Source organism: Paramisgurnus dabryanus, chromosome 13 (assembly GCF_030506205.2).
Source record: "Paramisgurnus dabryanus chromosome 13, PD_genome_1.1, whole genome shotgun sequence".
Taxonomy (NCBI): Eukaryota; Metazoa; Chordata; class Actinopteri; order Cypriniformes; family Cobitidae; genus Paramisgurnus; species Paramisgurnus dabryanus.
In genome coordinates, this window is record NC_133349.1 from 32,198,843 (window position 1) to 32,212,155 (window position 13,313).

The following is a 13,313-nucleotide window of genomic DNA, read 5'->3' on the forward strand; positions in this document are numbered from 1 at the left end:
TTATTGGAGCTATATGATGATGTTCCGGTTTGGTATAAACGTGGGACATTTCTTTTGAAAAGCGTCAGCATACATTGCAGTCACGGTTGTGAAAAGCATATCTGCACTTCGGTTCATCAGCTCTTTAAGTTTTGTATTTTGTTAGCACCCCCCTAAAGGGCATAAGGTGTGTATGTTCATATATTTAAACTGTAGATACAAGTAAATGCTGTGTTATATTTGTCACAATTATGCACTCAAAGTGTTTATGAATATAAAGGCTGATACGCATTTTCCACTTGTTTGTTAGCTCTTACGGTGATCTGTTGGAGGTATCAAGGCTCAATAAAACTTCATTAAAACCATCAGTAAAGTTTTGGCCGTTATTAGGATGGGGTCCGCTACAGCCGGGTAACTCCAACATAGGGACGGCAAGAGGTGTGAAAACTGCCAGTAGTGTTTAGCTCGTACCATACCTCTCGCATTTCAATCGGCAGTCTAGACAGAATGGAAACCTCCCCGTCGGGGAATCGAACCCCGGTCTTCCGCGTGACAGGCGGAGATACTGTCCACTATACTAACGAGGACTTCACGTCTGCATGCGCGCGTCACGCCGGCCAACCCCCCTGTCGATAGAGTACTCTTGGGTTTCTGTGTCTATCAAGTTACAGATACCAGCAGGAGGCATGGAAGGGAATCGACTGAATCCGTGATCAATTCAGTGCAGCTCTGAAACAAGAGTTGGTTCTGACAAGTCCTGTTGAGCAACGACCTTCTGCCTGGGTTGGTGGTATAGTGGTGAGCATAGCTGCCTTCCAAGCAGTTGACCCGGGTTCGATTCCCGGCCAACGCATTGCTTTTTGCTCGACCCCATCGTGAGAAGGAGAGCAACGCATTCGTTCAGCCGATTAGACGTGTAACGGTGGGTCGTGCAAGATGTTTGAGAGTCAAAGAAAAAGGAGCTCTCCCCGTCGGGGAATCGAACCCCGGTCTTCCGCGTGACAGGCGGAGATACTGTCCACTATACTAACGAGGATCAGACGACCAGGCTGAGCCGTCGAGCCGAATCGTCAATCCAGACCTCAGCCTACAACACACATACTTCCCACTTGTGAGGACAGCCTTGCTGTTTATTCCCCCGTTTTCGGTTTATTTTGTGTGTTTGTTTATATTTTTAAAAAATTATTTTCTTCTTTTTTTAAAAAACATTCCCTTCTACTGCCCCAGCCAACTCACATCCTTACCCCAATATCAGTAAACCCTTAGATAGGTCCTTTAAAAAGGAAAACCCTACCCTGCCCTGAAGCTTAAACCGACCCTTCCCCCTTGCTTTTTTACTGTTTAACAAAAAAACTAACCCTAAACTACACCCTGCCCTAACATCAACTATCATAACCCCCAAAAAAAGTTTTGAAGTGAAAATGATCTCTTAAGCTGAAGGTCTTAGACCCTGTTCTTCTGTTGGGGCCTTTTCTTTCTTTATTTCTAGAGGCTATGGAAATTAATAAGGAATCCCCTGACTTGGTAGAAAATTCCTCTTTTGTTATTTTTGTGGTGGCATTTATTATTTTGATTTTTGAGATTTGAAAACCCAATGGGATGGAGATTGGAGGTAACCTGTGCCGGTGCATCCTCTGTGTAATGTGCACAGAGTTTCATTCCCCAATACCTCTGAGCAAATGATCATACTGCGACATGTTAGTAGCCTGTGCCTGTGCCTTTATTTTGGACAGGAAGGTATTTCTGTCTCTTTTGCTCCTCCCAGGTGGAAGCGTCTGGTTGGATCCTGAATCAGAAATTACCCTTTTTGAACATGATGGTGTTGCACAGGGAGCACACTGGGTCGAGGTTTGCTGGGCATAACTCAAGTTTTCCTTCAATTACGCATAAATCTTTCGCCTTTTACTAAAGATTTCTGTGGAGGGGGACCATTGTGAGTTTATTGTATTTTTGGGTGCTCTGCTCACGGCAGAGCTACGTAACATGTCCAAATGCAGAAAGTCTTTCGTTATGGTTTTGCTTGTCGCAAGGTGTTCGGTGGCTTTAAGCAAAAGCGCCGGTGTAGCAGGCGCATCTAAATGTTTTCTTTATTTTAAATTAAATTTATTTAAATTATATTTTGACATATTTTGAGTTATTGGAGCTATATGATGATGTTCCGGTTTGGTATAAACGTGGGACATTTCTTTTGAAAAGCGTCAGCATACATTGCAGTCACGGTTGTGAAAAGCATATCTGCACTTCGGTTCATCAGCTCTTTAAGTTTTGTATTTTGTTAGCACCCCCCTAAAGGGCATAAGGTGTGTATGTTCATATATTTAAACTGTAGATACAAGTAAATGCTGTGTTATATTTGTTACAATTATGCACTCAAAGTGTTTATGAATATAAAGGCTGATACGCATTTTCCACTTGTTTGTTAGCTCTTACGGTGATCTGTTGGAGGTATCAAGGCTCAATAAAACTTCATTAAAACCATCAGTAAAGTTTTGGCCGTTATTAGGATGGGGTCCGCTACAGCCGGGTAACTCCAACATAGGGACGGCAAGAGGTGTGAAAACTGCCAGTAGTGTTTAGCTCGTACCATACCTCTCGCATTTCAGTCGGCAGTCTAGACAGAATGGAAACCTCCCCGTCGGGGAATCGAACCCCGGTCTTCCGCGTGACAGGCGGAGATACTGTCCACTATACTAACGAGGACTTCACGTCTGCATGCGCGCGTCACGCCGGCCAACCCCCCTGTCGATAGAGTACTCTTGGGTTTCTGTGTCTATCAAGTTACAGATACCAGCAGGAGGCATGGAAGGGAATCGACTGAATCCGTGATCAATTCAGTGCAGCTCTGAAACAAGAGTTGGTTCTGACAAGTCCTGTTGAGCAACGACCTTCTGCCTGCGTTGGTGGTATAGTGGTGAGCATAGCTGCCTTCCAAGCTGTTGACCCGGGTTCGATTCCCGGCCAACGCATTGCTTTTTGCTCGACCCCATCGTGAGAAGGAGAGCAACGCATTCGTTCAGCCGATTAGACGTGTAACGGTGGGTCGTGCAAGATGTTTGAGAGTCAAAGAAAAAGGAGCTCTCCCCGTCGGGGAATCGAACCCCGGTCTTCCGCGTGACAGGCGGAGATACTGTCCACTATACTAACGAGGATCAGACGACCAGGCTGAGCCGTCGAGCCGAATCGTCAATCCAGACCTCAGCCTACAACACACATACTTCCCACTTGTGAGGACAGCCTTGCTGTTTATTCCCCCGTTTTCGGTTTATTTTGTGTGTTTGTTTATATTTTTAAAAAATTATTTTCTTCTTTTTTTAAAAAACATTCCCTTCTACTGCCCCAGCCAACTCACATCCTTACCCCAATATCAGTAAACCCTTAGATAGGTCCTTTAAAAAGGAAAACCCTACCCTGCCCTGAAGCTTAAACCGACCCTTCCCCCTTGCTTTTTTACTGTTTAACAAAAAAACTAACCCTAAACTACACCCTGCCCTAACATCAACTATCTTAACCCCCAAAAAAAGTTTTGAAGTGAAAATGATCTCTTAAGCTGAAGGTCTTAGACCCTGTTCTTCTGTTGGGGCCTTTTCTTTCTTTATTTCTAGAGGCTATGGAAATTAATAAGGAATCCCCTGACTTGGAAGAAAATTCCTCTTCTGTTATTTTTGTGGTGGCATTTATTATTTTGATTTTTGAGATTTGAAAACCTAATGGGATGGAGATTGGAGGTAACCTGTGCCGGTGCATCCTCTGTGTAATGTGCACAGAGTTTCATTCCCCAATACCTCTGAGCAAATGATCATACTGCGACATGTTAGTAGCCTGTGCCTGTGCCTTTATTTTGGACAGGAAGGTATTTCTGTCTCTTTTGCTCCTCCCAGGTGGAAGCGTCTGGTTGGATCCTGAATCAGAAATTACCCTTTTTGAACATGATGGTGTTGCACAGGGAGCACACTGGGTCGAGGTTTGCTGGGCATGATTCAAGTTTTCCTTCATTTACGCATAAATCTTTCGCCTTTTACTAAAGATTTCCGTGGAGGGGGACCATTGTGAGTTTATTGTATTTTTGGGTGCTCTGCTCACGGCAGAGCTACGTAACATGTGCAAATGCAGAAAGTCTTTCGTTATGGTTTTGCTTGTCGCAAGGTGTTCGGTGGCTTTAAGCAAAAGCGCCGGTGTAGCAGGCGCATCTAAATGTTTTCTTTATTTTAAATTAAATTTATTTAAATTATATTTTGACAAATTTTGAGTTATTGGAGCTATATGATGATGTTCCGGTTTGGTATAAACGTGGGACATTTCTTTTGAAAAGCGTCAGCATACATTGCAGTCACGGTTGTGAAAAGCATATCTGCACTTCGGTTCATCAGCTCTTTAAGTTTTGTATTTTGTTAGCACCCCCCTAAAGGGCATAAGGTGTGTATGTTCATATATTTAAACTGTAGATACAAGTAAATGCTGTGTTATATTTGTCACAATTATGCACTCAAAGTGTTTATGAATATAAAGGCTGATACGCATTTTCCACTTGTTTGTTAGCTCTTACGGTGATCTGTTGGAGGTATCAAGGCTCAATAAAACTTCATTAAAACCATCAGTAAAGTTTTGGCCGTTATTAGGATGGGGTCCGCTACAGCCGGGTAACTCCAACATAGGGACGGCAAGAGGTGTGAAAACTGCCAGTAGTGTTTAGCTCGTACCATACCTCTCGCATTTCAATCGGCAGTCTAGACAGAATGGAAACCTCCCCGTCGGGGAATCGAACCCCGGTCTTCCGCGTGACAGGCGGAGATACTGTCCACTATACTAACGAGGACTTCACGTCTGCATGCGCGCGTCACGCCGGCCAACCCCCCTGTCGATAGAGTACTCTTGGGTTTCTGTGTCTATCAAGTTACAGATACCAGCAGGAGGCATGGAAGGGAATCGACTGAATCCGTGATCAATTCAGTGCAGCTCTGAAACAAGAGTTGGTTCTGACAAGTCCTGTTGAGCAACGACCCTCTGCCTGCGTTGGTGGTATAGTGGTGAGCATAGCTGCCTTCCAAGCAGTTGACCCGGGTTCGATTCCCGGCCAACGCATTGCTTTTTGCTCGACCCCATCGTGAGAAGGAGAGCAACGCATTCGTTCAGCCGATTAGACGTGTAACGGTGGGTCGTGCAAGATGTTTGAGAGTCAAAGAAAAAGGAGCTCTCCCCGTCGGGGAATCAAACCCCGGTCTTCCGCGTGACAGGCGGAGATACTGTCCACTATACTAACGAGGATCAGACGACCAGGCTGAGCCGTCGAGCCGAATCGTCAATCCAGACCTCAGCCTACAACACACATACTTCCCACTTGTGAGGACAGCCTTGCTGTTTATTCCCCCGTTTTCGGTTTATTTTGTGTGTTTGTTTATATTTTTAAAAAATTATTTTCTTCTTTTTTTAAAAAACATTCCCTTCTACTGCCCCAGCCAACTCACATCCTTACCCCAATATCAGTAAACCCTTAGATAGGTCCTTTAAAAAGGAAAACCCTACCCTGCCCTGAAGCTTAAACCGACCCTTCCCCCTTGCTTTTTTACTGTTTAACAAAAAAACTAACCCTAAACTACACCCTGCCCTAACATCAACTATCTTAACCCCCAAAAAAAGTTTTGAAGTGAAAATGATCTCTTAAGCTGAAGGTCTTAGACCCTGTTCTTCTGTTGGGGCCTTTTCTTTCTTTATTTCTAGAGGCTATGGAAATTAATAAGGAATCCCCTGACTTGGAAGAAAATTCCTCTTCTGTTATTTTTGTGGTGGCATTTATTATTTTGATTTTTGAGATTTGAAAACCTAATGGGATGGAGATTGGAGGTAACCTGTGCCGGTGCATCCTCTGTGTAATGTGCACAGAGTTTCATTCCCCAATACCTCTGAGCAAATGATCATACTGCGACATGTTAGTAGCCTGTGCCTGTGCCTTTATTTTGGACAGGAAGGTATTTCTGTCTCTTTTGCTCCTCCCAGGTGGAAGCGTCTGGTTGGATCCTGAATCAGAAATTACCCTTTTTGAACATGATGGTGTTGCACAGGGAGCACACTGGGTCGAGGTTTGCTGGGCATGATTCAAGTTTTCCTTCATTTACGCATAAATCTTTCGCCTTTTACTAAAGATTTCTGTGGAGGGGGACCATTGTGAGTTTATTGTATTTTTGGGTGCTCTGCTCACGGCAGAGCTACGTAACATGTGCAAATGCAGAAAGTCTTTCGTTATGGTTTTGCTTGTCGCAAGGTGTTCGGTGGCTTTAAGCAAAAGCGCCGGTGTAGCAGGCGCATCTAAATGTTTTCTTTATTTTAAATTAAATTTATTTAAATTATATTTTGACAAATTTTGAGTTATTGGAGCTATATGATGATGTTCCGGTTTGGTATAAACGTGGGACATTTCTTTTGAAAAGCGTCAGCATACATTGCAGTCACGGTTGTGAAAAGCATATCTGCACTTCGGTTCATCAGCTCTTTAAGTTTTGTATTTTGTTAGCACCCCCCTAAAGGGCATAAGGTGTGTATGTTCATATATTTAAACTGTAGATACAAGTAAATGCTGTGTTATATTTGTCACAATTATGCACTCAAAGTGTTTATGAATATAAAGGCTGATACGCATTTTCCACTTGTTTGTTAGCTCTTACGGTGATCTGTTGGAGGTATCAAGGCTCAATAAAACTTCATTAAAACCATCAGTAAAGTTTTGGCCGTTATTAGGATGGGGTCCGCTACAGCCGGGTAACTCCAACATAGGGACGGCAAGAGGTGTGAAAACTGCCAGTAGTGTTTAGCTCGTACCATACCTCTCGCATTTCAATCGGCAGTCTAGACAGAATGGAAACCTCCCCGTCGGGGAATCGAACCCCGGTCTTCCGCGTGACAGGCGGAGATACTGTCCACTATACTAACGAGGACTTCACGTCTGCATGCGCGCGTCACGCCGGCCAACCCCCCTGTCGATAGAGTACTCTTGGGTTTCTGTGTCTATCAAGTTACAGATACCAGCAGGAGGCATGGAAGGGAATCGACTGAATCCGTGATCAATTCAGTGCAGCTCTGAAACAAGAGTTGGTTCTGACAAGTCCTGTTGAGCAACGACCTTCTGCCTGGGTTGGTGGTATAGTGGTGAGCATAGCTGCCTTCCAAGCAGTTGACCCGGGTTCGATTCCCGGCCAACGCATTGCTTTTTGCTCGACCCCATCGTGAGAAGGAGAGCAACGCATTCGTTCAGCCGATTAGACGTGTAACGGTGGGTCGTGCAAGATGTTTGAGAGTCAAAGAAAAAGGAGCTCTCCCCGTCGGGGAATCGAACCCCGGTCTTCCGCGTGACAGGCGGAGATATTGTCCACTATACTAACGAGGATCAGACGACCAGGCTGAGCCGTCGAGCCGAATCGTCAATCCAGACCTCAGCCTACAACACACATACTTCCCACTTGTGAGGACAGCCTTGCTGTTTATTCCCCCGTTTTCGGTTTATTTTGTGTGTTTGTTTATATTTTTAAAAAATTATTTTCTTCTTTTTTTAAAAAACATTCCCTTCTACTGCCCCAGCCAACTCACATCCTTACCCCAATATCAGTAAACCCTTAGATAGGTCCTTTAAAAAGGAAAACCCTACCCTGCCCTGAAGCTTAAACCGACCCTTCCCCCTTGCTTTTTTACTGTTTAACAAAAAAACTAACCCTAAACTACACCCTGCCCTAACATCAACTATCATAACCCCCAAAAAAAGTTTTGAAGTGAAAATGATCTCTTAAGCTGAAGGTCTTAGACCCTGTTCTTCTGTTGGGGCCTTTTCTTTCTTTATTTCTAGAGGCTATGGAAATTAATAAGGAATCCCCTGACTTGGTAGAAAATTCCTCTTCTGTTATTTTTGTGGTGGCATTTATTATTTTGATTTTTGAGATTTGAAAACCCAATGGGATGGAGATTGGAGGTAACCTGTGCCGGTGCATCCTCTGTGTAATGTGCACAGAGTTTCATTCCCCAATACCTCTGAGCAAATGATCATACTGCGACATGTTAGTAGCCTGTGCCTGTGTCTTTATTTTGGACAGGAAGGTATTTCTGTCTCTTTTGCTCCTCCCAGGTGGAAGCGTCTAGTTGGATCCTGAATCAGAAATTACCCTTCTTGAACATGATGGTGTTGCACAGGGAGCACACTGGGTCGAGGTTTGCTGGGCATAACTCAAGTTTTCCTTCAATTACACATAAATCTTTCGCCTTTTACTAAAGATTTCCGTGGAGGGGGACCATTGTGAGTTTATTGTATTGTTGGGTGCTCTGCTCACGGCAGAGCTACGTAACATGTCCAAATGCAGAAAGTCTTTCGTTATGGTTTTGCTTGTCGCAAGGTGTTCGGTGGCTTTAAGCAAAAGCGCCGGTGTAGCAGGCGCATCTAAATGTTTTCTTTATTTTAAATTAAATTTATTTAAATTATATTTTGACATATTTTGAGTTATTGGAGCTATATGATGATGTTCCGGTTTGGTATAAACGTGGGACATTTCTTTTGAAAAGCGTCAGCATACATTGCAGTCACGGTTGTGAAAAGCATATCTGCACTTCGGTTCATCAGCTCTTTAAGTTTTGTATTTTGTTAGCACCCCCCTAAAGGGCATAAGGTGTGTATGTTCATATATTTAAACTGTAGATACAAGTAAATGCTGTGTTATATTTGTCACAATTATGCACTCAAAGTGTTTATGAATATAAAGGCTGATACGCATTTTCCACTTGTTTGTTAGCTCTTACGGTGATCTGTTGGAGGTATCAAGGCTCAGTAAAACTTCATTAAAACCATCAGTAAAGTTTTGGCCATTATTAGGATGGGGTCCGCTACAGCCGGGTAACTCCAACATAGGGATGGCAAGAGGTGTGAAAACTGCCAGTAGTGTTTAGCTCGTACCATACCTCTCGCATTTCAATCGGCAGTCTAGACAGAATGGAAACCTCCCCGTCGGGGAATCGAACCCCGGTCTTCCGCGTGACAGGCGGAGATACTGTCCACTATACTAACGAGGACTTCACGTCTGCATGCGCGCGTCACGCCGGCCAACCCCCCTGTCGATAGAGTACTCTTGGGTTTCTGTGTCTATCAAGTTACAGATACCAGCAGGAGGCATGGAAGGGAATCGACTGAATCCGTGATCAATTCAGTGCAGCTCTGAAACAAGAGTTGGTTCTGACAAGTCCTGTTGAGCAACGACCTTCTGCCTGCGTTGGTGGTATAGTGGTGAGCATAGCTGCCTTCCAAGCAGTTGACCCGGGTTCGATTCCCGGCCAACGCATTGCTTTTTGCTCGACCCCATCGTGAGAAGGAGAGCAACGCATTCGTTCAGCCGATTAGACGTGTAACGGTGGGTCGTGCAAGATGTTTGAGAGTCAAAGAAAAAGGAGCTCTCCCCGTCGGGGAATCGAACCCCGGTCTTCCGCGTGACAGGCGGAGATACTGTCCACTATACTAACGAGGATCAGACGACCAGGCTGAGCCGTCGAGCCGAATCGTCAATCCAGACCTCAGCCTACAACACACATACTTCCCACTTGTGAGGACAGCCTTGCTGTTTATTCCCCCGTTTTCGGTTTATTTTGTGTGTTTGTTTATATTTTTAAAAAATTATTTTCTTCTTTTTTTAAAAAACATTCCCTTCTACTGCCCCAGCCAACTCACATCCTTACCCCAATATCAGTAAACCCTTAGATAGGTCCTTTAAAAAGGAAAACCCTACCCTGCCCTGAAGCTTAAACCGACCCTTCCCCCTTGCTTTTTTACTGTTTAACAAAAAAACTAACCCTAAACTACACCCTGCCCTAACATCAACTATCATAACCCCCAAAAAAAGTTTTGAAGTGAAAATGATCTCTTAAGCTGAAGGTCTTAGACCCTGTTCTTCTGTTGGGGCCTTTTCTTTCTTTATTTCTAGAGGCTATGGAAATTAATAAGGAATCCCCTGACTTGGAAGAAAATTCCTCTTCTGTTATTTTTGTGGTGGCATTTATTATTTTGATTTTTGAGATTTGAAAACCTAATGGGATGGAGATTGGAGGTAACCTGTGCCGGTGCATCCTCTGTGTAATGTGCACAGAGTTTCATTCCCCAATACCTCTGAGCAAATGATCATACTGCGACATGTTAGTAGCCTGTGCCTGTGCCTTTATTTTGGACAGGAAGGTATTTCTGTCTCTTTTGCTCCTCCCAGGTGGAAGCGTCTGGTTGGATCCTGAATCAGAAATTACCCTTTTTGAACATGATGGTGTTGCACAGGGAGCACACTGGGTCGAGGTTTGCTGGGCATAACTCAAGTTTTCCTTCAATTACGCATAAATCTTTCGCCTTTTACTAAAGATTTCCGTGGAGGGGGACCATTGTGAGTTTATTGTATTTTTGGGTGCTCTGCTCACGGCAGAGCTACGTAACATGTCCAAATGCAGAAAGTCTTTCGTTATGGTTTTGCTTGTCGCAAGGTGTTCGGTGGCTTTAAGCAAAAGCGCCGGTGTAGCAGGCGCATCTAAATGTTTTCTTTATTTTAAATTAAATTTATTTAAATTATATTTTGACATATTTTGAGTTATTGGAGCTATATGATGACGTTCCGGTTTGGTATAAACGTGGGACATTTCTTTTGAAAAGCGTCAGCATACATTGCAGTCACGGTTGTGAAAAGCATATCTGCACTTCGGTTCATCAGCTCTTTAAGTTTTGTATTTTGTTAGCACCCCCCTAAAGGGCATAAGGTGTGTATGTTCATATATTTAAACTGTAGATACAAGTAAATGCTGTGTTATATTTGTCACAATTATGCACTCAAAGTGTTTATGAATATAAAGGCTGATACGCATTTTCCACTTGTTTGTTAGCTCTTACGGTGATCTGTTGGAGGTATCAAGGCTCAATAAAACTTCATTAAAACCATCAGTAAAGTTTTGGCCGTTATTAGGATGGGGTCCGCTACAGCCGGGTAACTCCAACATAGGGACGGCAAGAGGTGTGAAAACTGCCAGTAGTGTTTAGCTCGTACCATACCTCTCGCATTTCAATCGGCAGTCTAGACAGAATGGAAACCTCCCCGTCGGGGAATCGAACCCCGGTCTTCCGCGTGACAGGCGGAGATACTGTCCACTATACTAACGAGGACTTCACGTCTCCATGCGCGCGTCACACCGGCCAACCCCCCTGTCGATAGAGTACTCTTGGGTTTCTGTGTCTATCAAGTTACAGATACCAGCAGGAGGCATGGAAGGGAATCGACTGAATCCGTGATCAATTCAGTGCAGCTCTGAAACAAGAGTTGGTTCTGACAAGTCCTGTTGAGCAACGACCTTCTGCCTGCGTTGGTGGTATAGTGGTGAGCATAGCTGCCTTCCAAGCAGTTGACCCGGGTTCGATTCCCGGCCAACGCATTGCTTTTTGCTCGACCCCATCGTGAGAAGGAGAGCAACGCATTCGTTCAGCCGATTAGACGTGTAACGGTGGGTCGTGCAAGATGTTTGAGAGTCAAAGAAAAAGGAGCTCTCCCCGTCAGGGAATCGAATCCCGGTCTTCCGCGTGATAGGCGGAGATACTGTCCACTATACTAACGAGGATCAGACGACCAGGCTGAGCCGTCGAGCCGAATCGTCAATCCAGACCTCAGCCTACAACACACATACTTCCCACTTGTGAGGACAGCCTTGCTGTTTATTCCCCCGTTTTCGGTTTATTTTGTGTGTTTGTTTATATTTTTAAAAAATTATTTTCTTCTTTTTTTAAAAAACATTCCCTTCTACTGCCCCAGCCAACTCACATCCTTACCCCAATATCAGTAAACCCTTAGATAGGTCCTTTAAAAAGGAAAACCCTACCCTGCCCTGAAGCTTAAACCGACCCTTCCCCCTTGCTTTTTTACTGTTTAACAAAAAAACTAACCCTAAACTACACCCTGCCCTAACATCAACTATCATAACCCCCAAAAAAAGTTTTGAAGTGAAAATGATCTCTTAAGCTGAAGGTCTTAGACCCTGTTCTTCTGTTGGGGCCTTTTCTTTCTTTATTTCTAGAGGCTATGGAAATTAATAAGGAATCCCCTGACTTGGAAGAAAATTCCTCTTCTGTTATTTTTGTGGTGGCATTTATTATTTTGATTTTTGAGATTTGAAAACCTAATGGGATGGAGATTGGAGGTAACCTGTGCCGGTGCATCCTCTGTGTAATGTGCACAGAGTTTCATTCCCCAATACCTCTGAGCAAATGATCATACTGCGACATGTTAGTAGCCTGTGCCTGTGCCTTTATTTTGGACAGGAAGGTATTTCTGTCTCTTTTGCTCCTCCCAGGTGGAAGCGTCTAGTTGGATCCTGAATCAGAAATTACCCTTTTTGAACATGATGGTGTTGCACAGGGAGCACACTGGGTCGAGGTTTGCTGGGCATAACTCAAGTTTTCCTTCAATTACGCATAAATCTTTCGCCTTTTACTAAAGATTTCCGTGGAGGGGGACCATTGTGAGTTTATTGTATTTTTGGGTGCTCTGCTCACGGCAGAGCTACGTAACATGTCCAAATGCAGAAAGTCTTTCGTTATGGTTTTGCTTGTCGCAAGGTGTTCGGTGGCTTTAAGCAAAAGCGCCGGTGTAGCAGGCGCATCTAAATGTTTTCTTTATTTTAAATTAAATTTATTTAAATTATATTTTGACATATTTTGAGTTATTGGAGCTATATGATGATGTTCCGGTTTGGTATAAACGTGGGACATTTCTTTTGAAAAGCGTCAGCATACATTGCAGTCACGGTTGTGAAAAGCATATCTGCACTTCGGTTCATCAGCTCTTTAAGTTTTGTATTTTGTTAGCACCCCCCTAAAGGTCATAAGGTTTGTATGTTCATATATTTAAACTGTAGATACAAGTAAATGCTGTGTTATATTTGTCACAATTATGCACTCAAAGTGTTTATGAATATAAAGGCTGATACGCATTTTCCACTTGTTTGTTAGCTCTTACGGTGATCTGTTGGAGGTATCAAGGCTCAATAAAACTTCATTAAAACCATCAGTAAAGTTTTGGCCGTTATTAGGATGGGGTCCGCTACAGCCGGGTAACTCCAACATAGGGACGGCAAGAGGTGTGAAAACTGCCAGTAGTGTTTAGCTCGTACCATACCTCTCGCATTTCAATCGGCAGTCTAGACAGAATGGAAACCTCCCCGTCGGGGAATCGAACCCCGGTCTTCCGCGTGACAGGCGGAGATACTGTCCACTATACTAACGAGGACTTCACGTCTGCATGCGCGCGTCACGCCGGCCAACCCCCCTGTCGATAGAGTACTCTTGGGTTTCTGTG

General features: G+C 43.9%; 22 non-coding genes across 22 annotated transcripts; 12 read left to right on the top strand and 10 right to left on the bottom strand.

Moving 5' to 3' along the window:
• Positions 1-494: 494 nt before the first annotated feature.
• On the bottom strand, positions 495-566 carry trnad-guc (transfer RNA aspartic acid (anticodon GUC)). The gene has a single exon. It is a non-coding gene; the product is annotated as a tRNA-Asp (tRNA).
• Positions 567-760: 194 nt separating this feature from the next.
• trnag-ucc (transfer RNA glycine (anticodon UCC)) lies at positions 761-832 on the top strand. The gene has a single exon. It is a non-coding gene; the product is annotated as a tRNA-Gly (tRNA).
• Positions 833-943: 111 nt separating this feature from the next.
• Positions 944-1,015, bottom strand: trnad-guc (transfer RNA aspartic acid (anticodon GUC)). The gene has a single exon. It is a non-coding gene; the product is annotated as a tRNA-Asp (tRNA).
• Positions 1,016-1,839: 824 nt separating this feature from the next.
• On the top strand, positions 1,840-1,955 carry LOC141280163 (U5 spliceosomal RNA). Its single transcript, XR_012334956.1, has one exon. It is a non-coding gene; the product is annotated as a U5 spliceosomal RNA (small nuclear RNA).
• Positions 1,956-2,607: 652 nt separating this feature from the next.
• On the bottom strand, positions 2,608-2,679 carry trnad-guc (transfer RNA aspartic acid (anticodon GUC)). Its single transcript has one exon. It is a non-coding gene; the product is annotated as a tRNA-Asp (tRNA).
• A 194-nt stretch (positions 2,680-2,873) lies between these two features.
• trnag-ucc (transfer RNA glycine (anticodon UCC)) lies at positions 2,874-2,945 on the top strand. Its single transcript has one exon. It is a non-coding gene; the product is annotated as a tRNA-Gly (tRNA).
• A 111-nt stretch (positions 2,946-3,056) lies between these two features.
• Positions 3,057-3,128, bottom strand: trnad-guc (transfer RNA aspartic acid (anticodon GUC)). Its single transcript has one exon. It is a non-coding gene; the product is annotated as a tRNA-Asp (tRNA).
• Positions 3,129-3,952: 824 nt separating this feature from the next.
• LOC141280160 (U5 spliceosomal RNA) lies at positions 3,953-4,068 on the top strand. The gene has a single exon (XR_012334953.1). It is a non-coding gene; the product is annotated as a U5 spliceosomal RNA (small nuclear RNA).
• A 652-nt stretch (positions 4,069-4,720) lies between these two features.
• Positions 4,721-4,792, bottom strand: trnad-guc (transfer RNA aspartic acid (anticodon GUC)). Its single transcript has one exon. It is a non-coding gene; the product is annotated as a tRNA-Asp (tRNA).
• Positions 4,793-4,986: 194 nt separating this feature from the next.
• Positions 4,987-5,058, top strand: trnag-ucc (transfer RNA glycine (anticodon UCC)). Its single transcript has one exon. It is a non-coding gene; the product is annotated as a tRNA-Gly (tRNA).
• Positions 5,059-6,065: 1,007 nt separating this feature from the next.
• LOC141280172 (U5 spliceosomal RNA) lies at positions 6,066-6,181 on the top strand. Its single transcript, XR_012334965.1, has one exon. It is a non-coding gene; the product is annotated as a U5 spliceosomal RNA (small nuclear RNA).
• A 652-nt stretch (positions 6,182-6,833) lies between these two features.
• trnad-guc (transfer RNA aspartic acid (anticodon GUC)) lies at positions 6,834-6,905 on the bottom strand. Its single transcript has one exon. It is a non-coding gene; the product is annotated as a tRNA-Asp (tRNA).
• A 194-nt stretch (positions 6,906-7,099) lies between these two features.
• On the top strand, positions 7,100-7,171 carry trnag-ucc (transfer RNA glycine (anticodon UCC)). Its single transcript has one exon. It is a non-coding gene; the product is annotated as a tRNA-Gly (tRNA).
• Positions 7,172-8,178: 1,007 nt separating this feature from the next.
• On the top strand, positions 8,179-8,294 carry LOC141280174 (U5 spliceosomal RNA). Its single transcript, XR_012334967.1, has one exon. It is a non-coding gene; the product is annotated as a U5 spliceosomal RNA (small nuclear RNA).
• Positions 8,295-8,946: 652 nt separating this feature from the next.
• trnad-guc (transfer RNA aspartic acid (anticodon GUC)) lies at positions 8,947-9,018 on the bottom strand. Its single transcript has one exon. It is a non-coding gene; the product is annotated as a tRNA-Asp (tRNA).
• Positions 9,019-9,212: 194 nt separating this feature from the next.
• Positions 9,213-9,284, top strand: trnag-ucc (transfer RNA glycine (anticodon UCC)). The gene has a single exon. It is a non-coding gene; the product is annotated as a tRNA-Gly (tRNA).
• A 111-nt stretch (positions 9,285-9,395) lies between these two features.
• Positions 9,396-9,467, bottom strand: trnad-guc (transfer RNA aspartic acid (anticodon GUC)). Its single transcript has one exon. It is a non-coding gene; the product is annotated as a tRNA-Asp (tRNA).
• Positions 9,468-10,291: 824 nt separating this feature from the next.
• On the top strand, positions 10,292-10,407 carry LOC141280085 (U5 spliceosomal RNA). The gene has a single exon (XR_012334879.1). It is a non-coding gene; the product is annotated as a U5 spliceosomal RNA (small nuclear RNA).
• Positions 10,408-11,059: 652 nt separating this feature from the next.
• On the bottom strand, positions 11,060-11,131 carry trnad-guc (transfer RNA aspartic acid (anticodon GUC)). Its single transcript has one exon. It is a non-coding gene; the product is annotated as a tRNA-Asp (tRNA).
• A 194-nt stretch (positions 11,132-11,325) lies between these two features.
• On the top strand, positions 11,326-11,397 carry trnag-ucc (transfer RNA glycine (anticodon UCC)). The gene has a single exon. It is a non-coding gene; the product is annotated as a tRNA-Gly (tRNA).
• A 1,007-nt stretch (positions 11,398-12,404) lies between these two features.
• Positions 12,405-12,520, top strand: LOC141280086 (U5 spliceosomal RNA). The gene has a single exon (XR_012334880.1). It is a non-coding gene; the product is annotated as a U5 spliceosomal RNA (small nuclear RNA).
• Positions 12,521-13,172: 652 nt separating this feature from the next.
• trnad-guc (transfer RNA aspartic acid (anticodon GUC)) lies at positions 13,173-13,244 on the bottom strand. The gene has a single exon. It is a non-coding gene; the product is annotated as a tRNA-Asp (tRNA).
• Positions 13,245-13,313: the final 69 nt, after the last annotated feature.